Source organism: Pelodiscus sinensis, chromosome 1 (genome assembly GCF_052426305.1).
Source record: "Pelodiscus sinensis isolate ZL-2025 chromosome 1, ASM5242630v1, whole genome shotgun sequence".
NCBI lineage: Eukaryota > Metazoa > Chordata > Testudines > Trionychidae > Pelodiscus > Pelodiscus sinensis.
In genome coordinates this window covers 93192690-93217365 of record NC_143052.1, presented here as the reverse complement: position 1 = coordinate 93217365, position 24676 = coordinate 93192690, and the positions used below count along the sequence as shown (strand labels likewise).

The following is a 24676-nucleotide window of genomic DNA, read 5'->3' as shown; positions in this document are numbered from 1 at the left end:
GGAAGACAGGAGTAGGAGTGGAGGGGATGAAAGAAGGAAGGAGAGGATGTAGAAAAAGACAAGAGAACAGGCAGCAACAGAGTGAAAGCTGAGAAGGTTTGCCTGAGACTGACATGACATGAAGGAAGGATGGGTTGGGTAAAGGGGGAATTGAGTGAGGTGATTGTGGAGCTGCTATTCAATGATGTTATGAATATTGAATGTGATCTTGTTATTGAGACAGACTGTATGACTACATTAGGGTTAGTGGAATGTTTATTATACTTTAATTCAATGGAGGCTGTTGGAAGAACAACAAGCAGGAAAGCAACACAATGTGTCTGCAGATGAGAACATCTCTCCACACACTTGAAAGACAATGGGAATAGCTATTATCTTCAAGGATCCGATATCCTGTCTCCAGTGTCCTGTTTTGCCAGGCTGGGAGCTTAGAGATCAAAAGAACATTTAGGCTCAGTCCACATTACAAACTGGCCAATGTAAGTCACGTCAGCATAAAACTGTGCGGGCAGTCTATCACTTGTGTGTGTTCATATTTGGCTGTTTGCGTTAGCGTGGCACGTACTTACCAGAAGTGCTTGTATCAGTGCACAGTGTGATGGCCTGCGCCTGCCACCATCCAGCACACTGTCTTTTGGGAAGATTTGGGAATGCATTGTGGGGCAGAAATGGCTCATAGCAGGGTGACTATGAGAAAGGTGTCAACTTCCCAACGTATGACTGTCTCCATCCCATCTATTTCTCATAATATTCATGCCTTTTTTTCCAAATCCGACAAACCCATATGGCCATCCTGTGTGACAGAAGCATGGAGCCTCCACATCCAGGGCTATCTCTAGAGTGGTGCAGGACTCAGGGCAATTCTCCCCCTCCCCCCCCCCCCGCTCCAGGCCCTGCACCACATCTTCCTGCCTCTCCTCTGCCACTGCCCCACTGCACCCCTTTCCCCAAGCCCTGCCCTTGCTCCATTCCTGCCACTCCTGTTCCCACCCCTGCTCCGCCCATTCCCCCCATATCACCCCCTCCCCTGAGGGATGCTGTGATGATCCTTAATGTTACTGATGGGGGCACAGGACATAGTAGAGGAATTTGCAACAATTTGGTGGAGCAATCCCTGCTCATATTCCTATTTTTGCACATGGGCACCTTGCCACAGAGTACCTCAAAGGGAAAGGCTTCTATGGTTGTGCAAGCATTGGTGGATGACCAGGGATGCTTCACTTACATCAGCATTGGCTGGTCAGGAAGGGTGCATGATACTTACATTTTTAAGAACATAGGACTGTTCAGAAAGTGACAGGCAGGGAGTTTCTTTCCCAACTGGTGGATTACCATTTATGATGTTGAAATGCCAATAATGATCCTGGAAGACCCAGCCTATCCCTTGCTCCTCTGGCTCATGTAGCAGTACATTGGTCATCTTGATGGCACCAAGGGAAGATTTAACTACAAGCTCAGCAGGTGCAGGACAACCGTTGAACATGCTTCTGGTATGTTGAAGGGACGCTGATGTTGTTCACTCTCAAGATTAGATCTGAGTGAAAACAATCCCAGTGATGCCTGCTGTGTCTTACATAACATCTGTAAAGCAAAGGAGGGAAGTTGCTACTGAAGTGGAATTGGTGCAGCTGCCTGCTGCAGTCAGACACAAGGTCTATTAGAAGAGCTCAGTGGCTCGGGAAGGCTTTGAAAGACCATTTTAACAGTAAGCCATAGTGATGCATTGTGATGTATAGTGCTTTATCGGAGTCTGCTGTTTCAGGGCCAGTTAGGAATTGTAAGGTGCTTGGTGTACATCTATGAATATAACACTAACAATACATATATTGGAAAAATTTTAAAAACAACAAATTGTCTAGTAGCACCTTAAAGACTAACAAAACATGTAGATGGTATCATGAGCTTTTGTGGGTACAGCCCACTTCTTCAGATGACCGGAGTATTAGAACTCCATATCCAAGAATAAATAAAGGAAGGTGGAGGAGAAAAAAAGAGGGAAAAAAAGGAGGTGAGGAAAAAAAGAGACAGCGAGTAAATGGTTCAAATAGTTACAAGAGGCTGAAAAGAACAATTAACACCTCCATTGGTTGGTTGGTTGGTTGAGTCATTAAGATGTGCAAGGTAGTGTGCGAGCCAGCTGATGTTCCTATTCATACCATTTGCATAAGTTAAACTTGTGAATGAAGTTAAGTTCCAACCCTTCTCTGTGCATTTGGCTTGTGGAATTGGCCTGAAACAAAACGTTGACTTGGAGATCCATTAATGAGTGTCCAGGCAGATTAAAAGGTTCTCCACACTCACCATGCAGAGCACAGTGGGAATAGGTCCCAGACACAATGTGAGCTAGGACTGAGCCAGGCTGCTGGCCAGCCTGCTTAAAAATTTATTGGCAATGGGAGTGGGGTGGAATGCGTCTAGTCTATTAACCTATACGCTTTTGCTGATTGGTTAATTGACTACACTATTACATCTATAGTTGGGACAGGAGATTGGGGTGCCAAGGGTGTGAGGGCTTCACCTGGGGGAGTGCAGATTCTGGGGTGGGACTGGGGCTGAGGGATTTGGGGTGCAAGAAGAGGGTGCTCTGGGCTGGGATTGAGGGGCTTGGAAGGCAGGAGGGGATCAGGACTGGGGCAGGTGTTAGGCTGTGGGGGCAACTCAGGGTTGCAGGTGCCAGGCAGTGCTTATCTCAAGCAGCTCCCAGAAACAGTAGCATGTCTCCCTTCTGGCTCCTACATGGAAGCGCAGCCAGACAGGCAGGTCTGCACATTGCACTGTCTGCAGGCACCACCTCCTCAGCTTCCATTGGCCATGGTTCCCAGCCAGTGGAAGCTGCAGAACCAGTACTTGGCGTGGGGCAGTATGCGGAGCCACCTGCTTGCCCCTACACTTAGGAGCCAGAGGGGGACATGCTGCTGCTTCTTGGAATTGCATGGAGACATGGCAGGTGGGGAGCCTGCCTCAGCCCTGCTGCACCTTTAATGGCCCAGTCAATGGTGCTGACTGGTGCCACAAGGGTCTCTTGTCTACCAGGTGCTCCAGTTGAAAATCAGACACTTGGCAGCCCTGCAGGGGATGTCTGGAAGACAGGCTGACACAGAGAGAGGCTCTGTGGAGGGACTTCCCCAGATCCTGGGAATGGTGAACCTTAGGCAACCCAGAGTCGGGTGTGTATATTGACTAGTTTATTGTTTTAAGCTTTGTTTGGACTTGAAAGCTTTGCTTCTAAATAATAATGCTCTGTGCTAGGAAGTGTGTTTGGAGAGTGGATAGCACCGTCACTGGTCACAGAGGGCACAGAACTGCCGGAACTGAGGACGAGTCAGCCTGCTGAGGATCACAAGGCACTGGAGCCAGAGCCTGGTCTGCGAGTGGGAGAATCACGGGATTGCACCCAGCGAGAAAGGCTGTATGCTGAGACCAAGGAAGCTGCTCTGCTCGCTAAGCGAGCAGGATGGGTGGGAGCAGCCAATAGCCTGGTAACTGTGACAGCGGGCTTTTAGGGGTGGCAGCAGTGGAAGATTAGCCACAGGGCTGACGTGACCCCTTCCCACAGGCTTTGAACAACTGCGAGGCCCTGGAAAAATACACCCGTGGGCAGTGGAAGCCCAGAGCCCCAGCCACCGAGCAGGCAGGTCATGGAAGCTGCCACATCCTGACCCTACTTCGCAGCACTAGGCAGGTGACATCCCCATATTCCAATTCTGCACCCCGGCTGCAGCACCAGGTGCATAGGATGGGGGAAGCTCCCTCCCCTCTGCAGCAGCCCTTGTCCCCAGCACAAGCTGCAGGGCAACAAGGCAAGTCCCCATGCCTGACCTGCTCTGCGGGAGACGCCCAAGTACCTCACCCTGGTGCCCTGCAGGAGCATGGACTACGGCTGGGGAAGCCCTGGGACTGCTGGAGCTCTCACTCCCTGAGGCGGCCCAAAGGCTGTGATGCAGGGACAGAGCTTCTCTAGTTTTTGGGGCTGCAGTGGGGGGGGGGGCAGAAAGGAGCAAAGGGATTGCGAGGCTGCATGGGGAGCCCTGAGTGGAATACTGGTGGCCCCAGGGAAGGGACAGGATGGGGGAGGTGGCGGGCGGGGCTGCAGGTAGAAGGGGTGGAACAGAAGCAGGGCCACAGTTGGAAGGGATGAGGATAGGGAGCTACCCCTTCCCTCTACCCCCCCCCCCCCCCCCGCTTGCTTTGGCTCAAGGCCTCAGGAAACCGTAATCCACCTCTGGTGGCAGGTGGGGTAAGAGGTGAGAGTGGGGCTCACTGAAGAGGGACTGGTTAAGAGCAGGCTGGTGGGTTATGAGATGAGCACTGAGCTGGGAGAAGGGGGGATTGGGTGAGAGAAAGGCAGGGTCCAGTGATTAGAGCCTGGGCCCAGAAGCTCTAGAGTTCTAACCCTGACTGTGTCATTGACTGTGGGCAAGTCATTTAACCTGTTTTCCCAATGGGAATAATGATGCTGACCTCTCTTACAGGGACAGAGCGGAAGTTATGTGGTTCATGTTTATTAAGTCTTTTGAAAATGAACTGATCAGTATTGTCTCATTGTTTCCTTATGCTCCCCCATCTAGCTGTAAGAATCTGCTGTCTCTTGTCTCATACACTGTCCGCTCTTTGGAGCACCGACTGGCTTGTTGTTCTGTTTTGTACAGCATCTTGCGCTTTGAGGCCCAGCCCCGGCAGGAGAGCTCCTACTAAATGCTACAATAATACAAACAAATAATAATGATTTGTAACTGCTATTATTACTGATTACAGTATCTCTGGCCCCCATCCAGCTCTGCCAAGCCATCTCAACACTGCCCTCCGGCATCTTTGTGCTCTTATTCTGTCTCTCTGTCTAGGCATGCCTGTCTGCCCTGCAGCATCACCTGCTGCAACAGTCTTGCTCTTCTGCCACAACTTTGCTAGCCTCTCGGTCCTGACCTAACAGCAGGTCCCTGTTTGCTTTGGGTGGGCTCATGTTTTCTGTCTCTGATCCCACCTGAATAACTGCAGTTTCTATTTCCAAATGTGACCCAGAAAAAAAATGCAAAGCCAAGTGAAGAAAGGGAGCCTGAGAGAAGTAGTGGGAGCTAGCAGAGCAGTGTAGGAGGAAGGTGGGAAGGAATTCATTATTCCTGCTCTTTGGAACACCTGCTGTGACTTCCCCTGCTGTTGCAGGGGCTCAGAGCGCAATCCTTACATCTTGGCTCAGGAGGAGGAGGAGAGGGGATATCCTTAACATCACTTCTTTAAGCATTCCGGCCTGGCATCCGGTCCCTCTTCCTCCTCCCCAAGTTCCTATCCTCTGGAATGTGAGTGGTGATCTAACCTCCCTCAATGACTTCAGAAGCTTAGTGATCTCAGATCTCCCCATGCTCCTTCTGGACCATCATGCCACTTCATTCATTTCCTGGTCTAAAATAACCTGTTACTTCAGGGGATCTTTCCCATTCATGAGGTTATTCTCCTCTCGGGTTTGAATTATGTCCCCTTTGGGACTGTGTCTTTTTATGTGTTTTTAATGCTGTACCTACTGTAAGAGAACCCCAATCCTGACTAGGGTCTCAATCTGCTACCTCAATACAAAATACAAACACCCCCCAGCGGAGCAGTTGACAAAGTGTCACAGCTGTAGTGACTGTAAGGTGTTTCCCTGCTCCTGGTGTTTCCCTGCTCCACTCCTGTTTCACAGCCAGTGCATTCCATCCCACATTTCCATTCTTTGGGTACATCCCCACTTCCCATTTCGGTTTCCACTCAGTGCTCCCTCACTTTGAGTGCCCATTTCTGTTACAATCCAGTTCCAATTCCCAATATCCCAGCACCGTTCCTCCCCTTCCTTCTTCCACTCCCCATGTACGGCTAGTGCACTCACTCCTTGAGTTTCATCCCTGCAGCTTCTCATGCCAGGTTCCAATTTCCAGTGCCTCCCAGCCCCACTCCTGTGTCCGTTTTCAAGGGAATCCCAGCCTCCAGAGCCCTGTTTCCCAGCTAAGTTTCACTCTTCTTCTGTTCCCATCCCTGAATCTGAGCTCAGGACATGCACAATGCCACTCTGACTCCTCTGTACATCTCCGCATTACCCCACACTCCCCTTCCCATTGACTCTCCTCTCTCATTGCACTTGGACACACCGGTTCTCCCTCCCTCTCCTATTGAATACTGTTCTGTATGAACATCCTCCCTATTGGCTCCAGTTTCTATACAGTGCAACTCAGATCTTGCTCTTAGCTTCATTCCCCGTTTATCCCAATGCCCACTCCTCGGGCATCCCTACGGCCCTGCATATACTGCAAATCTGTCTTGGCCTCACTCTCTTTGAGGGCAGGGCCATAAAGAATAGCATAGAAAGATGTTTGTGTTCCTGAGTTTGGTCCTAATAATAAAACAGAACTTCCCAAGCATCAGTGAAATAAACTCCCCTGTGATCTAGGCACTGCATTTTCTTCACAGATGAGGAGCTGAAGGACATGACACTTAAGGGCCTTGTCCAAGGTCACAGAGAGTGTCAGCAATGGAATTAGAACTCAGGATTTCCTACTTCCCAAGGCCAAGAGCAAACCACTAGACCATGCAGCTGTACAGGAGCATAATTCTCCGTAAGGTAAGGGAGGTTGGGAGCACCAGGCGGTGCAGCAGGTGCAGAAAAGCTGGAGTTTAAGTAGTGGGAAGTGGTTCTGCAGCCTAGAGGAAACCAGCTGCTGCTAATTGCTAGCCTGGAGTCAGAGGCAGTGCAGGAGAAGAGATTTCTTGAGGGAAGTGGAGCATCCCACTACCTAAGAAAGAAACTTCTAAGGGATTGGGATGAGGTGAGGTAAATATAGAGTATCCGGAGCTGGCTTGAAGGCCAGGTGATTACTCATATGGCAATTCCTGCTCCTTCCTGGGAATGGACAAACAAGGGCTTTTCCTCCCCCATCTTCCTCCTCTGCTGCTCATTCCTTTTTGGGATATGGGGAAAGTGCAGTCACAAGCAGCTCCTTCCCCGTTGTCCATTATGTTTGGACAGTGGCTCACCTGACTGTTTCTGCGCCCTTATTTTCACACTTCCCTGGAAGCGCTGGCACCGGAGGCAGCGGAGCTGGAGGTCAGCCTGCAGGTGCAAGGGCAGCACTGTGTGCTGCTGAGCTGAGCTGCAGATCTAAGAAACAGGGCCTGTGGGTAACAGTGCAGAAACTTACTGTGGGCGGGCTGCGTCTAGGGGCAAAAAGCTGGAGGAGCAGATGTTGCTGCCGGGCTGGAATGAGGTACCTTGGCAGAGCCCTGCTGTGTGTCCATGGGAAGGTTTCACTGCCTCTCCTTGTCCCTGGGTCTCATGGGCAGTAAGGTCACTGCTGTGTTTTTGGAGTGTGAATGTGAACAATAATAGAGCAGAATGTCACTGCAGAACCACAGCAGGAACCCTTCCCAGTATCAACTTCAGCACTGACGGGCCCTGCGTCAGCTCTATTTTGGTGACACATTCTTTGCTGTGCTCTGTTTATTTTTAGAGGCTGAATGGGTATTAACAGGACTCGGACATTTTCATACCAATGTCCCATTACAGACATATTCACAGACACAGAGACACCGAGAACTAATTCAGTCAACATTTTCCAGGATCTTCCTCACAGCAGTGCCTGGTCAGTGTATGATGGGGCTTAACCCCCTTCACCTGCAAGGCTAGCAAAGGATTCAAACTAGTCATGCTTTGTGCCTGGAGAGGGGAATACATAATTGGCTCCTGGCCAGAGCTAAGTGGCAAGAAGTAGGCTGAAGGCACTCCACTGGGGGAGAGATTGTAGGAGACAGGTGTCTCAGGATTGGGGTACACAGAGGCAACAGGATCAGTGGAAGACAGGGAAAGCAATATAGGCAGGACCTGAGATACAATTTGTAAGTAGACAGGAAAAGATTTCAGTAAACCAAGAGGGCCTAAGAAACATTCAGTCTTGCTGGACTTGTTTCTGATATCCTGAAAGGGATCTGAACTTAGATGACTTGGATGGAGGACTGAGCCACAAAAGGACTGGGGACAAGCAGGTGGCCTTCAGGAGATGCTGAAGATAGAGACATCATTCCAGAGACATCATTCCAGACTAACACAGGAAGGTGTTCCAAGGGTTAGTGAGCACCACCACTTGTTGGTGCCAGAAGTGGGATTGTGAAGTGAAAGGTGAGGGGTGGATGGACACATTATCCCCCCTCTTTCCCTTTCCAGGAATATGGAGGAGGTAGTCTGCAGACCAAAAGGAGCAGACTCATGATCTTTGGATGAATTTGTTACAAGGGCTGCAACAACAGCAAGAAGTTCAACTGGTTCAGCAAAAACATGTCCTGCAATGCCTAGAGACATGGATCCCAGGGCCCTCAGTAGTTTCTGGAGAAAAAGATTCTGCCAGTCCAGTACCTGGCGAGGCAAAACTGGGGTCAACTGATGACCTAGGAGCATTCCTGCATATTTTTGAAAGGATAGCAATCTCAGTAGAGTGAGCCAAATCCTGTTGGGCAACTTGAGTGGCCCTGTTCTTCTCAGGAAAAGCTCAAGCAGCCTACCACACTTTTTCCAATGAGCAGGTGCAGCTCTGCACAATTGTAGAAGCAGCAATTCTGGATAGACTGGGGCTGATCCTGGAAGTACATTGACACCTTTCCCCCAGAGCTGTTCCCTAGACTGGCAGCTCAGCATTTATAGGACTTAGCCACGCAATGGCTACAGCCCAACATGAGCTCCTTAGACAAACTGGTGGATCTTGTAATAATAGAACAATTCCTAGAGTCTTGTCTGATGGAGCCCAAAGTTGGGGCTGGAGATTCTGACTGATGTGTACTGAGACCATGGAGAGAGAAGAGGCCCATATGGAAGAGGATAATCTTGAACCACCGGTACAAGGGCTTAGTTCAAAGGGACTTTGTAAAGATGAACCAGGTGACAGAGAATCCTGACCTGGAGCAGCAAGAGGGACATTCTGGGGGAGTTCTTAGGCAGTTTGGTACCTGGCCATCTGAGTGGTGCCTCGGTCATAAATGGTGCGCAGGACAGGCACCTGGGAACTGTCCAGGAGAATACCAGTGTGTGTTTCCAGACTGCTCAGCAGTATCATTTAAGAAAGGACTGCCCACTCATGGAGTTGGCTATTTGGATTGTTCCTGTAGCCAAGTCTTTGGCTTGGGATGTTGTTTGGTAAGGGGCACAATACAGCTTACCAGATAACTGTGAATGTGGCTGGATGTGAAATGAGAGGACTAATTGCTTCCAGGTGCTGATATTGGTTCAAGGGAATAGTCTCCCCACTGTGAAAATAGATCAGCATCTGCTGATGTACATCTTGAGTAGACTCGTGTCTCTCCATGCATGCACACAGTCGGGGTGGAGATAGAAATGTGAGGTAAGAGGAACAAGCTGATGGTCGGACTCGGTATAGTACTTGTAGGCAGAGACTGGCCTTGATTTCCAGCTCTGTTACAAGAAAGAGGACCATGTAAATGAGGTATCTGTAAGATGGCCCTCACCTAGATGAGGGCTGTTGGGCCAAGCAGTCCAGGGCAGGGACTCAATGAAATGGGGGAAATTAGTTGAGAGAGTTCAATGTGAGATGCCAAGTCAGCTACAGGCCTTACACAGGGTGAAACAAGAGCTGGAGGAGGTGAAAGCCGCACAACAGAAAATAATAGAGGAGGCCACAGAAAAACAGCAAGAACTGATTTGGACAAGACTAGACCTGACATATGAAAAGAATTGTTGGCAAAAACTTGAGTAGGAGTTGGCTGCACTTCAAACCAGGGAAACCCGTGATAAAGGTGCCCCAGGCTCTGGAAGCCAAGAATAGACCCCCTGCAGAAAAGGAAATGAATTTGGTATCACTCAGCTTTTGTGTAGAATAGTAATAGAAATGTAGTCGTGTTAGTCTGGTGTAGCTGAAGCAAAATACAGGACTATGTTTACGACAACCTAGAAGGGGTCTGAAGACAGGTGACTTGTCCAGAGGGCTGAGTCAGAGGACCTGGGGACAGAGGCTGGCAGACAGTAGGCAGGGCTGGAGCCAAAGATAGCAGCAACATGCTGCACTGACCCAAAGCAGTGCTCTGAGTGTGAGTGAGCCCTGACACATAGTGCCAGCCAGGATGCAAGCACCATGAGCGTCCTCACAGCTTCCTCACTGTGAGCTTCTGCTGCAGCCGAGGTGGAGGCTCCATGAGCTTCTTAACACTTATACTCTCTCATACCATCCACGGTGTGAGCTTTCTCAGCATAGTGCCTGGCAGGAGATCAGCTGGTGCCATGGCAGTGCCCAGCTGGCATTTTTCCTCCCATGTCCATGGTAAATTCAGCCATGTTAGAGTTGCCGCCTGTATGGGTTATACTCAGGTCAGTGCTTGGCTTCTGTGCCATTTAAGGTTGCCAGGTGCTCAGTTTTTGACTGGAAAAGCCAGTCCAAGGACCTGGCACATCTAAATGACATCTGAACCTGACATCTGACATCTGAAGTCTGATTACCTGGAGAACAAGGGGAAGCTTAACCTGCACCAGCCAGGGCCACCACCTCCTTGAAATGATCCAGCAAGTGACGGGGTAGGAAAGAAGAAGAGCAAGAAATGTGGATGGAAGAGGTGGGGAAGGAGTGGTGCCTTGGGAGAAGAGGGCAAAACAGGGGCGAGGCCTTGGATGGAGAGGCCGGGCGGGGGGTGGAGCCTGGAGAGTTGATGGCAATTCTAATTAGTATGCCAGCTCTTGGGACGGTGCCTGGCCTGAGGGACAGGAGCATGTGCCTTCCTAGTTCTGTGGCTGTGGGTGCAGATTTGGCCTCTGTTGCAGTTTAGGTCAACCCCGAGGCCAAGAACAATCTCACCCTAAGTCTGTACCATTAACCCCTTTAATTTGGAAGGTGTTGAGAGGTCAGGACAGTTCCCATCATCCTGACAGGCAGCTGTTTTTATTGTCTGATTCACAGAACGTTGCACACAAAGGCTGGTTTCTTGGAACTTCCTTGCTGCATGGTGATTTTGATCTGCATGGGAGGGGTCTGATGCTGGTCATTGTTAAATCTGGCACTCAGATGTCAGGCCCAAACTTGATTGGTCAGTGGAGGTCTTCCCCATACCCTCTGGTCAAAACTTACTGGGGATGCCAAGAGGCTAGAGATATTTAGGCATTGGGTTGGAAATGTGGTTTCTCTTCCCTGTGCCAAGCCCACAGAGTCTGTGAGGAGGTGGAGGAGACGGGGGTAAAAAAATGAGTAACTGGCATACAGAAAGTAACATCACTGGAGACCGGAAGTGGTGTTGTGTGTAATCTTTCAGTCGAAGGAGTCAAGAACAGGCAGGGTGATCCAATGTAGAGGAAGTTACATTGTTACGTTGTCTTCTCCCTGCCCCCTCCCCCCAGTCTCCGTTCCCATCAAATTGGCTCTGAATAGGGGCGGCCGTAACTCTGAAAGAGATGGGCTCACAGAATGACTAGGGATGTAAAAGTATAGTCGATTAACTGATTAGCAAAAGCTTATTGGTTAATGCTATAGACTAAATGCATTTCCCCCCACCCCCGCCAGTACATTTTTTTAGCAGGCTGGCCAGCAGCCTCGCTCAGTCCCAGCTTGCGCCAGGTCTGGAACCTATCCCTACTGCAGCTCTGCATTTAAGGTGTATTAGGAGCCAGGCAAGCAGGCAGCCTGGCTCACTTCTGGCTCATAGTGGGTCCTAGAGCTCAGACCCCGCCCCAGACAGGGGCTGCTGCCATCCCATGCTCCTGCCTCTATATCAGAGGCAGCAGCGCAGGGCAAGGGGAGCTGGTTTTTAAACTGGCTCTCCTCCTGGACCAGCTCCCGTCTGGCACCCCACGCTGCTGCCTCTGATACAAAGGCAGCAGCGTGGAGTGGCAGGGGGGCTCCCTGGGAGTGGGGCCAGGAGCATACTAGTATAGTCGAGTAACTGATAAAAATTCATGAGGTTAATTGACTATTCAATTAACCAATGTTTAACATCCCTAAGAATGATGTACTGATCTTTTCCTCCTGACTTTCTGTGAGGAAGTCAGACAGGCCTTGGGGCCTTTTTGCTCAAAATTTCCTTCTGTGAATTTGGGACAGAGGGTCTGTTGTGTGTGAGAAACAGAGAGACAGCTGCCCTGGCATTTTGGAGTGGAAAGTGAACGGTTTGAAATGGCAGAAAGACCTGCGCCCACGCCACAGAGAAGCAGTACTGTGTTCACATCCCTCCACCCCCTTTGGCATCCAAAGCCAGCCAAAGCTTTCAAAGCAGCTGGATCCAGGTTAGAAGGAAGTCCCAGGGCTCTCTCTCCCCCTCCCCACCCCATGTCCTGGCCAGAGCTGATTCCATTCCAAAAATGTCAGCATTATTCCTTTTCTTTCCTGCCCTCAAGAAATGACTCGGCTCTTATGAAGTCTCCAAGCTGTCCTCTCAGTCTTTGGAATACAGAGAACTGATCCACAGAGATACTGCAGCCGCTCGGATCTCAGACACTCTAGGCCAGTGGTGGGCTACCTGTGGCCTGGGGCCCACGACATGTGGCCCATCCAGGCTCTATGTGTGGCCTGTGAGACATTTTGTTTATTGTTGCCCATGCACAGAATTGTCAGATTCCGCTGGTTTCCATCTGCACAGCTTTCTTCCTGCCAGTAGTACTAACATGACATGCTTGTAAAGCAAGGGCACGTGAAGCCAGGTGGTGCTGATTGCGCACAACACTGACTGTGAGAGTCGTGCGCTCCCTCTGCATCCAGTCAAAGCTCAGCTACCATTCAGTCAGCGCAGCCCACAGAGTCTAGAAACGGAGGCCCACCGATGAGGCGGGCAAAGGGGGCAACTGCCCTGTGGCCTGGCAATTCTAAAGTGCTGGGGGCTCCTGGCTGCTACAGCAAAGGTGGCACTCGGAGCCTTGGGCCTTTTCATTTGCTGGTGGCACTAAGGGCTGGTGGGGGCAGGGCCGGACCAAGAGGTGGGCTAGCCAGGCAGCTGCCCAGGGTGCCAACCTATGGGGGGCACCCAGCTCCTGGCAGGCTGCTGCAGCAGCCACCCAGGGCGGGGGCTATGTTAACCCACGCAGCACCGACCAGCAGTGCCCTTTCCCCCCGCGGCCGGAAGGCCCTGCACGGCCAGGCGCAGCCTGCCCAGGGCGGCCCCAGGTTGCGCGCCATCGGCGGTGGCCGGGCCAACTGGGCAGCGCATGCACCATGCGTCCACCCATGCGCCCCAGGGGCGGGCCCGTGCATGTGTCGTGCGCCTGGGGGCGGGGCCGCGCATCCCAGGGGTGGGCCCGCACATGCGCTGTGCGCCTGGAGGTGGAGCCGTGCGCCCTGGGGGCAGCGCCTGGGGTGCCAAAATGGCTCGGGCCGGCCCTGGGTGGGGGGGGGGGAGTGTGGAATGGGGTGCTCTGGGCAGCACTGAGGGCTGGCTGCCTCCCTTCTTCCCCAGCTTGCCCAGGGACTCAGCATGACTGTCAGCTCCCCTGTACGTAAGCAAGCTCAGTTAGCAAAACTAACCTATCCTGGGAGACTGAGCTATGACAATCTTGAGCCCTACTGAGATGAAAGAGGGCCACTCATGCAGCCCATTGCTGCCCTAGGTGAAATCCCGAACCCACTGAAGTCAATAGCAAAGCTCCCATTCACTTCAGCATTCCCATATTTCATTCCCCTGAAGTCAGAGACTGGCATGGGGAATCCTGGACTGGAATAGTGGAGGATGGTAAGGTTGGGGCTGAGGTGCATGTGTAGGGCTGTATATTCAGGGAACCCTAGACTAGATTAGCAGGGAGTACAGTGCATTGGCGGAGCTGTATGTGGTTCCAACCCATGAAAGTGGCTCTTCTAAATCTTGTATTTTTTCCACAGAGGCGTCAGCAGCTTTTCATTCTGTTTGGGAGGTGATTCTGCTTCTGTGCTGCAATTTCCTATGTTTCTTTCTCCCTCTTATTCTTAGAACTCAGGCAATATTAGCACAAAAATAGGATCTGAGTTTCTTGAGAACGCACCAGCTATTAATTCTCCTGCCCAAGATCTCCATTGTTGCTGACATCCCAACTACCTCCATATCAGCCAGTTAGTGCAGATGGCACCTTCAGAAGGTGAGAATTTCAGGCAAGAGAATGAGTAGCTGAATTCTCAAGAGACTTAGGTGCTATTTGCACATAAGTATGTTCCTTAAGCCCTGGCTACACTAGAAAACGAAGCTATAGTGGAAAAACATTTCCAAACATGACTTCCTCCCACCACAGTCCAAAGCCAAAAGTCAGTAAGCCAGCTTGTACAGACTATCACAGGACCAAACTGTGTTCCTCAAATCTACTTCGTCTCCTTCAAACACAGCTCCATTTCCTAGGGCAGGGGTTCTCAAACTTTGTGATACCACGACCCCCCTCTAAGTTGCTCGCGACCCCCCTGGGAGTTGGGACCCAGAGTTTGAGAAACGCAGTCCTTAGGGTCTTAGTGATTCATGGCACATGGAAACCAAGTCCCCTACTGGTGGCCATATAAAAACAATTATATCTTCCCTATCCGAATTCCAGTAACATGACCTTGTGAGGACCCCAGAACTCCTGACATAAAGTGTTCGTATAACCCTCCTTTAGCATACATGCAGGAGGGAGAATCAGAAAAGTGTGGCACTCCAAATGGAGTCTGAACTTCTATGTGCCCTATAATCTCATGTCTGGCTTCTCTAAGGAGTCCGTATGACACACACTCAACAAGTACATCACCAGGCCCTTTCTCTGTTAAAGCCATCATCACAGTAGCTCTGTACCATTGGACTTTATAGTCCAGAAATGGTTTTCATCATGTCTCACTTTTAAAGGGCACTTGCTCCATTTCCTTATGGAGCTCACCTAAGTTACCTCTAGCCTTTGAGAAAGAATAACAGGGTGCCAATGCCTTGATTTAAGAGGAGAAACATAAAAGAATCAGAAGATGCTGCAATTTGCAGGACGGAGGAGATCCTATCAGAAAAAAGCCAGGAGAGGTAACAAAACTGAGCCTTGCTTTATCCCTGAAAGAATTCTGTCCCAAAACTGTGGAATTAGGGAGGGCCCGCATCACAAGTCTCTTGCATGGGTGGGTGAGTGTGGGTTACACCTAGGGTGGCTGGTTTTCAGCCAAACGCCTGGTCAAAAAGCGACCCTTCTTAGCCCTTCCCAGGCTGGTGAAAATGAGCGAGAGAGTGAGAGTGGGGAAGAGTGAGTGGTGGAGGGAGGGGGGCCTCAGAGAAGGGGTAGAGCAAAGGTGTTCTTTTGTTCAGTCAGAAAGTTGACAAGCCTAGGTATACCATCAATTGGTAGACCTAGTCCTGCAAGCCACTCTGTGCAGGCAGACTCCTGAGCCCCAATGAATATGGCTACAGACCAATACATAGATCCCACCTAGTGGAATGACTTGCAGGATTGGGTCCAATACTGGGAAATATCAGGCTTGTCTCGTCAGAGTGTATAGGTTATTGGGGGTGTCTGACCAATAGGTTCAGAATGGATGTGGAAAAGTGGACCTCTGGCTTTTATCTGAAGTGTGAGATCCCTGACCAATACTGGGAGATAACAGCTACAGCGTTCTAATAAATTGGTTGTAAATAAATGGTGTACTTACCCCGTAACTCTGCCCTAAGTGGCCTTGTTAGGGAACGACCTTTTTTTTAAAAAAACAACTTTTTATAACCCTGTGTATAAAAATTATTTCAAATAAATCTCTACCACTTACTGCTAGGAAAATCAGCATCGAGCCTTCTGCAGGGCTTAGAAACATCATAACAGTCCCTGAGAATTTTATAAACTTTGCAAGAATCTCATTATGTTGATAACATCTGCAGGAATCCCTGAGTTGCTTTGAAATTCCTGGGGAATCCCTGCAGTTCATGTATGGCCCTTGAATTTATCTCATCAAAATCACCCATTCCTGTGCTTCGCCACCTTTTGAGTGAAATATTTTTTCCTAATATCCAACCTAGACCTCCCCCACTGTAACTTGAGACCATTGGTCCTTGTTCTGCCATCCGTCACTACTGTGAACAGCCTCTCTCCATCCCCTTTGGAACCTCCCTTCAGGAAGTTGAAGGCTGCTATCAAATCCCCCCTCACTCTTCTTTTCTGCAGACTAAACAAACCCAAATCCCTCAGTCTCTCCTCATAGGTCAAGCACTCTAGACTCCTAATCATTTTGGTTGCCCTCTGATGGACCCTCTCTAATGCATCCACATCCTTTCTATAGTGGGGGGGCCAGAATTGGACACAATACTCCAGATGTGGCCTCACCAGAGCCGAATAAAGGGGAATAATCTCTTCTCTGAATCTGCTGGCAACGCTCCTCCTAATGCGCCCTAATATCCCATTCACCTTCTTGACTCATATCCAGCTTCTCATCCACTGTAATCCCCAGGTCCTTTTCTGCAGAACTGCTACTTAGCCATTCGGTCCCCAGTCTGTAACTATGCTTGGGATTCTTCTGTCCCAAGTGCAGGTCTCTATACTTGTCCTTGTTGAACCTCATCAGATTTCTTTTGGCCTAATCCTCTAAATCTGTCCAGGTCACTCTGGACCCTAACTCTGCCCTCCAGAGTATCTACCTCTCTCCCTAGCTTAGTGTCATCTGCTAACTTGCTAAGGGAGCAATCCATCCCCTCATCCAGGTCATTAATAAAGATTTTGAACAAAACTGGTCCTAGAACAGATTCTTGGGGCACTTCGCTGGAAACCGACCGCCAACCTGACATCGAGCCATTGATCACTACCAATTGGGCCCGACAGTCTAGCCAGCTTCCTATCCATCTTACAGTCCATTTATCCAATCCATAGTCCCTTAACTTGCTGGCAAGAATATTGTGGGAGACCTTATCAAAAGCTTTGCTAAAGTCAAGGTATATCACATCCACTGACTTTCCCATATCCACCTCAGTTATCTCATCATAGAAGCTAATCAGATTGGTTAGGCACGACTTGCCCTTGGTGAATCCATGTTGACTATTCCTGATCACTTTCCCCCCTTCCAAGTGCTTCAAAATGGATTCCTTGAGGATCCCTTCCATTATTTTTCCGGGGACTGAGGTAAGGCTGACTGGTCTGTAGTTCCCTGAATCGTCCGTCATCCCTTTTTTAAAGATGGGCACTACATTTGCCTTTTTTCAATCATCCGGGATCTCTCCCAGTCTCCACAAGTTTTCAAAGATAATGGCCAAAGGCTCTGCAATGACATTTGCAAACTCCCTCAGTACCCTCAGATGCATTAAATCCGGGCTCATGGATTTGTCTATGTTTAGCTTTTCTAAATAGTTCCTAACTTGTTCTTTCCCCACCAAGGGCTGTCCACCTCCTTCCCATACTGCATTGCCTAGTGCATTTGTCTGGGAGCTGACCTTGTCCATGAAGACAGAGGCAAAGAAAGCATTGAGTACTTCAGCTTTTCCCACCTTTAATCCATTCCTCTGGGAGAACTTTGTGAAGTCCCTCGTACCTCTGACAAACTTCATAAACTTCAGGGGGTAGCCGAGTTAGTCTGTACAGGATAAACTTAGTCTATAAAGTGCTACACTACTATTTGTTGTTTAACAAAACATGTAGATGGTATCATGAGCTTTTGTGGGCACAGCCCACTTCTTCAGACTTCACAAAGATTACCTGAATTTTTGTATCTTTCTTTCGTCCATCTTTTTAGTTTTCTCTTCCGTTCTGCCTTTCTCTTTCCCCCTCTCTCTCCCTCTGTCTTTTTCTCCTGCTTCTGCCATCATCCCTCCTTCTTTTCACTGGCAGAGGTACTTTGGAATAAATTCCATCTCCTTGAAGCAGCTGCTTGGACCAGCCCCTGGCAGCCTGTACCCCCTAAAGGTCAGCTAGGTCAGGTTTTGGAGTAGGGAGGATGAGGGAGGGTGCCTGCAAGAAAACACCATTGTTGGCTGGATGAAAAATTGAAATATACGCTGACATTTAAACAATAGGGCTGAGGCTTGGATGGCTGGACAGTGAGGTGATGGGGAGTTCGTGTCAGGGCCCTTGGTATGACTGCAGGATTCAGCTCTTTGCAACTGGCCCTGCTGCCTCTGCTCTGCCTGTTCTAACAAAGTTCATTTATTTCTCCAATGGGTGTGTGCCTGTGTGTATCCCTCAGGCCTAAGTCATTCCCACAGCTCTGTCAAGGCACCTGTGGCTTGGCCTGTAGCATCCTCTGCCCTTTAATCTCAAACCTGAAGCAGTATCAAACCCACCTGGGCTTCAGGCTACTGCCTAAAGGAGGGGTGGGCAATAAGTGGGCCATGGGCTAGATGTGGTTTGCCAGGGTTAGCCCCTGGAGGGCCCCCAAAGCTTTATTTACCTGGCTTGCATCTCCCATTGGCCGCAATTCGCTCTTCCCAGACAATGGGAGCTTCAGGAAGCAGCAGGGACTGGGACACTGCTTCCCACAGCTCCCATTGGCTGGGAACAGTGCTTTCTGGCCAACAGGAGCTGCAAGCAGCTATACCCATGGATGTGCAGGTAAATAAAGCACTGGTGGCCCAGAAAGGGCTAACCCTAGCAAATTGCATCTGACCCGGAGGCCAGTACTTACCCACCCTGGTCTAAGAACTTCTCTGTTGAAAACTACAAAGTATAGCATCCTGGCATGGCCCTGCCAGCAGAGTCAGGGGGCCTGGCAGCTACAATTCAGCTGAATGAGCATTCAGAGATACAGGGAACAATGAGCAGAAAGGGGAAAGACCAATTCTGGGAAAGAATCCCATCATTTGGGAAATGACCTACAAGATAGTTGGCCTTGTACGTCAAAGAAGCACTTCCTTGTTTCAGTGTTTGTGGGTGGGAGGTCAAAGGCCAAGCCTCTGAGCAGAAGGTCAGGCATAGGGTTGCCAGGTGTCCGGTATTGACCCAGACAATCCGGTATTTTCTCCTCCTGTCTGGTAAAAAAAAATCAGAAAATACCAGACACCTAAAATGTCTGGTATTTTCTGATTTTTTTCCCAGCAAGAAGACTAAAATACCAGACAGCTGGCAACCCTATGACACACTCAGCAACTAGGCCCAGCCTCCGCCCCCCAATCCCTAACAACCCCACCCCCAGAATCCTTGTTTACCTGGTTCCACAGGGAAGCTGCATTCTGGCTTGATCAAGAAAACAAAATGGCTACCAATAAAAAGCCTAAAGACCAAGGGGAAGCAATGCCATTCCTGGGTCTTAGTGCTCAACCGCTCCCCTGTTCCTATCCCTATTCTGACTCTGCACACACTCTGAAAGGGGCCATGCTGTTTTAATGCTGTTTTATTTTTAAAAAATTTTTCTTGCTTAATAATTTGGAGTCCTTCCCCCCCCCCCCAACAGAATTTTTTCCCTAGTGGGTTTTTTTTTTGCAGGGGGGTGGGGAGGGTTGTTCGGTATTTTTGTTTAAACCATCTGGCAACCCTAGTCAGGTAGATTAAGCTTTTTAGTCAATGTTTGGCCAGCAGACAGGATGGGAGGAATTAGATGATGTCACCAGGCTTAAAGAGACAAACTATTTCTCAAGTCTCATAGCCTTCCCTGCAGTGCCTCCTGCTGTGAGGCAGGACTGAAGTAGTTCCCTGTTCCCTACAACCAGTGATTCTGTGCCATGCGCCTTGCTGTAGGAGGGGCAAGAGGTTAAGGTTAGGGTTGGGATTGGAGCAAGCATGAGCTGCCCCACACAGTGCTCCTACACTGCTCCCTGCAGGGAAAAGCTTGGGGCTGAATCATCTGCAAACATCACCATCTGGAGCCTCCATTTGCCACTGATCACTGTCTGTCTTTCTGTGAGTTGTTCATTCTCCTTCAATGGACACCCCATGTCTAGTCCAGGTACAGTTTGCAGTGTGCAGAGAAATAATCTCAGTGTGACACATGCCACAGGTGTTCAGGGTTGATAACAAAACCTGCTGGAGGTCATCAATATTTAATTAGCAACAGGGCTTGTTTAAACATTAACCTGAGGCGCTAGGGGGAGAGAGCAGGGAGGTACTAGAGTGCAGCCTGGTCTTAACTCTTTGTGGGATAGACAAAAGAAAGAAAAAGAGAAACTCTGTTACTCTCCGCTCACCATGGAGAGGGAAGGTGGTGTCAAAATTTCCCCCCACCTAGGAACATAGACAGTTATGTATTAGAATGGCACCGTGGGCACTCTGATTAGGAGCGCCCACTGTAGTCAGTGCTGAATCCTGTAGTGTTCACCTCACTGGGGAGAATTATAGCAGTGGTGACATAAGGTGCATGTATTTCTTCCTGGCCCTGGCTGGCAACCAAACTATGTCCTGAAGCATGAGGAGCAATAGCCCTTGTGACTGTTACTTTAACTAGTATTGCTGCTGAGGCTGTCCTGGACTGGGTGCTGTGTTTGTGTTGTTTACTGATTGATCGCTCTCAGGCTGCAGTGTTCTGACACACACCACACTTTCTCCATCAGATGAGTCAGGACTTCATTACCTGGGCTGACTTGCACCTGGATAGCAGCAAGAGTGTGAGGGAGGCTCACACAGACACCTTGAAACAAAAACTGTCTCTTTCACTTCCTTTTGTGGCTTAGCCAAGCCTAGTTTACTCCCCCATCCTTACACCCAGTGTTTCTCTAGGTTGATGAGAGACACTTGAGTGAGCTACTGTACTAAGCAGGGCAGAGGTGCTAGAACAATTTGTACAGTGTGTGCACTGAGAACCATTGAACCACACTGTAAAACCTGGATATGATGGAAACCACTTCAAGCTGGGGGTGCAGCAGCACCCTCCATACTGCTACTTCCAACACCTATGAAGCGGGGTTTGATTTACTTAGTTCTTGGAATAGATTACACACACACCCCAGGAAAACTCATGAGCTCCAAGAAGTACAAGTGATTTAGAAGGGGGTGTCTGCCCCTCTGAATCTGTGTTGAGCATGGTGCTAGGGGACGTTCTGCTGACAGATGAGACCTACAACCTAGGCCATGACCATGTACAGTCACAGACACTCCCAGAGCACTTTTCACTGGACTAGGGGTGCCAACTTCTGTAACCTGGCCAAATTCCTACATGTGGGTGTTTTAGTGTCAGTCGGGACTGAGCCCACTTTGGCCACTTGGCTGTCTGTGTACTTAGTTCTGTTTGTATTTTTAGGAGTGCAGGAGTGAGCCCAGACTGCCCCTCCCCCTTCCATGGGAGTGTGTGTATTTTTAGTGGTATGGGATTGGGTCCAGGCTTGTCTGCTCCATGTGTGAATGCGGAACAGCTGCAGGCGGCAAAATAGGTTGGACTGTAGCAATGATGTCACTCGGCAAGTCCCACACTGTCAATGGAGGGCATGAAGGCAAGAGAGGGAGATGAGCAGGGAGGAGTACAGGCCCACACAACCTCCTACAACATTCATCAGTCTCAGACCAGTCCCCGTTGTCCTTGAACCAGTTACTCCTGCTCAGCTGCTCTCAGCAGGGAGCACTGGGAGAAGGGTTCAGAAATGTTGGCTGTGACGCGCTCACAGCCACTCCTGCCCCTTTCAAGAAGAGGCACAGTTGATCCAAAGCGCTTCTGGAGCACTACCTGTGGGGCAGTCACTACTCCATTCCCAGTCTCCCCCAGCAGAGGGCACTAGGGGGAATGCTGCAGGAGTGCTGGCTATTGAGCGCAGACTGCAGTGTTTTCCAAATGGTGTTCCACAGAACCCCGGGGTTCCGCGAAGTGAAAATAAGGGCTCTGCGAGAAAATTCCATTATAATAACATTTTATGATTTAAAACAATAATAATTAATATTTAAGCATTTATTAATTGTATTGAAAACTATTTTCATTTGTGTTTGCGCTGTGCGCACAGTCAGTGGTGCGATCTCCTGTTATTTATCACTGTAAATACGTGCAATTAAACTAAATGTTGATCTCGTGACCTTTTTTAGCATTTGTTTTTATTATTATCCTTACTTATTTGTGGCCAGCTCCATATATAAGACTGTTATTAGAGGTTCCACAAAATTCTTTCGAGTTTAAAAGGGTTCCGTGGCCAAACAAAATTGGGAAACACTGGCGTACTGGCTCTACCAGTCTCAGCCTCTGCCAGCCAAAGGCACTAGAGGGGACAGGGGACTCAGCCGGGCGTTAGTGAATCCTGAATCATATCAAGCAGCCTACAAGGCATGGTGGCAGGGGATGGGAGAGGTTTCTAATATTCTAAAACCAGAACCCGCTGCCAGCCATATGGGGGAAGGGAAAAGCTGTAGAATGTTGAGTCAGACTATAATGGGATCTGTATGATGGATGAAGGGAATGTCCTTTTCTATTGTTGGCTATGCTCCCTGCCACTCATCCGGAGGAATGTAGAGAGATGTCGGGGAATGTGAGTTCTCTCCTTCTGGGCATGTCTCCTCTCTTCTCCCTGCAGAGAGTTGCTTCTTAACCTTATGCCACTGGGAGATTTGAAAGGAGGATTTCTGCCCTTCACATTTCTGGAGGCGTTCCTCAGACCCTTCAGTCCTTCCACATACACATCCGCTAGGCCCAAAAATGTAGTGAGCTTCTGTCCACCTGGGCACAGCAGAGCTCTTAGATTTCCAAGCAAGGGACGTTGCACCGCCATGACAGATGTGCAGCCTCACCTGTCCCCAAAGGGGTGAGCACATGGAAGGGAACATCTCCCTGCACTAGTGCTGATCCTGGCATGGGGACTGATGATAAAGGGGAAAAGCAGGTTGGACCTTGCCTGAGGAAGCTGGGGCTAGTTCACACCTTCAGCATGGATTGGAACAGCCCCTGCGGCTGCCCTATCTTGCATCCTGGCTTCAGCAGACTCTGTGGACCATTGTGCTACCAGAGAACAGCTGGGGCGTAGGAACACTTTGCATAACCTTCTCCTATACACAGCAAATAGCTGTGCCAAGAGCCACTATGAAAGTAGGTGGCCCAGAGCCAGCTAAGCTGGCCGTGTGCCTGCTGGGGAGACCCCACTTCAGCTGCCGATGTAAAGTGAGCACCACATAACTATGAATTTCCCTCATTGTCTCTGCAAGGTGCGCGCGCACACGCACACACACACACAGAGACACAGACACACACACACACATACACTGTGTTATGAGGTCAGTTTGCCTCCCTCCTTTTCTGTGATGGGTTTCAGAGCTAGGGGCTCTTCCCTGCCCTGCAATTGGGAGAATGAAAAGAGGTTTGCTATCAAATTCACAGTAAGTGGTAGCCTAAATTTCCCCTCAGATTAGTTGCCTAGTGTTACGGTTCCCTTGTGCACCCCAAACTGGATGTAGGGTTCTAAGAGATCGGGTTACATGTGCCACAGTGAGCTGTGGGGTCCTTTTAGGGTGGGATCAGGAGCAAATGAACATATAGCCTGTCAGGAAAGTGGCATGCCCAGAGATACATGCACAGTGCCATGTAAGAATAGAGGCACTTACAGAGCACATTGCTGAGGGGACTACACATACGCATACATGCACGCGCACACACTTACAGAAACACAGCATCACTCACACACACCCCGGACACACACACCCCCCCCCAACACACACACTCACTGCACGCACATTTTACACACACACTTTATACACACCCACCCCGTCTCTCTTTTCTTCTCTGAATTAAGACTGTCATAAAAATGCCCCCAAGGCCTTTCTGCCTCAGCTTTCTACTCCATCAGACCCTTCCTACACTGGGCTCCTCCTATTGTCATGGCTCCCCCTTCCACCCAGAGCTGTTCCCTCAGCCTCTCTCCCTGTGGGATCCCTCCTTCCCCATGGCCCCTCTCACTCAGAGAGGCCCTCCCCCAGTGCTTTGCCTTGTTCTACAGCCAATTCCCCTCTTGGCTACTCCAAACCTGACACTGTTAATTACCCAGTGACATCATGGCAACCTGGTGAAAGAGAGAGTGTGAGTGAGAGGGAGACATGAAAAGAAACCGCCATCTCCTGCTTGGGGTGAATTCACCGGGCCCCTCATCTGTTCCAGCAGGCTCCCATGGCAACAGACACACCTGGGAAAGGCATCCATCAGTATCCAGTCCCTACTGCAGCAAGGCGAGAGAATGAGAGAGAGCACAGAGGTAGGGGGGAGACCAACATCTATGTGCCCTGACCTGTTCAGTCCGACAGACACCAGATCCCTCCCCTATCACTGTTTGTCCTCTGCACCCCTCTGAAAAAGACCATTTTATGTCTTTCTCTTGCCTTCTTTTCAGCTGGTTGTCTCATCACCTCTCCTCTCAATTGCTAGTCTGCCCCCAACCCCACTCAGGAACAGGGACAAAGGAAGTGTGACCTGGTGGCTCAAGCCCAAGGCTGGGAGCCAGGAAGCCAGGGTTTTCATTCTCACAGACTTGGTTTGTGCCATTGCGTATGTCACTTGGCCTCAGTTTCTTCATTGCTAAAAAGGCAATAAATGTAATAGGGGTATGGTACAGATTTATTCGTTAACTTTTTTACAATGCATTGAGATTCCTATTTCCCGCTAGAAAATGCTGGAGGAAAATACCCCAGCCTCCTTTTTCTTCCTTTTTTGTTCTGCCCTTACGTGTGGCAGACAGCGCTCTTGGGATGAGAGTTCAGATTCCATGACTGACCACCGTCAGTTCTAGCAGCTGAATTTCTCTGGGAGTAAATTCCCGTGATCTTCCCTGGGGTTCTATCTGGAGAAGATGCAGGACAGACTGTCCTCCAGCTCAGCAAGGAGCGCCTACTGAACCTAAGAGCAACCTTCTAGTACTCTGCGGTTCACTAGGAGGTTACATATCTCCGAGGGGAACAAAAAGCCCCTCTTGA

The 24676-nt window shown here is 49.7% G+C and overlaps 1 long non-coding RNA gene across 1 annotated transcript in view; it reads left to right on the top strand.

Annotated features, from left to right (window-relative positions):
- The window catches only part of LOC142830601 (uncharacterized), a 100458-nt gene that overhangs the window by 67148 nt on the left and 8634 nt on the right, over positions 1–24676 (top strand). The window contains exon 2 of the long non-coding RNA XR_016350430.1: positions 23868–23961. This is a non-coding gene — a long non-coding RNA (uncharacterized LOC142830601). The remainder of the gene's footprint in view (positions 1–23867; positions 23962–24676) is intronic.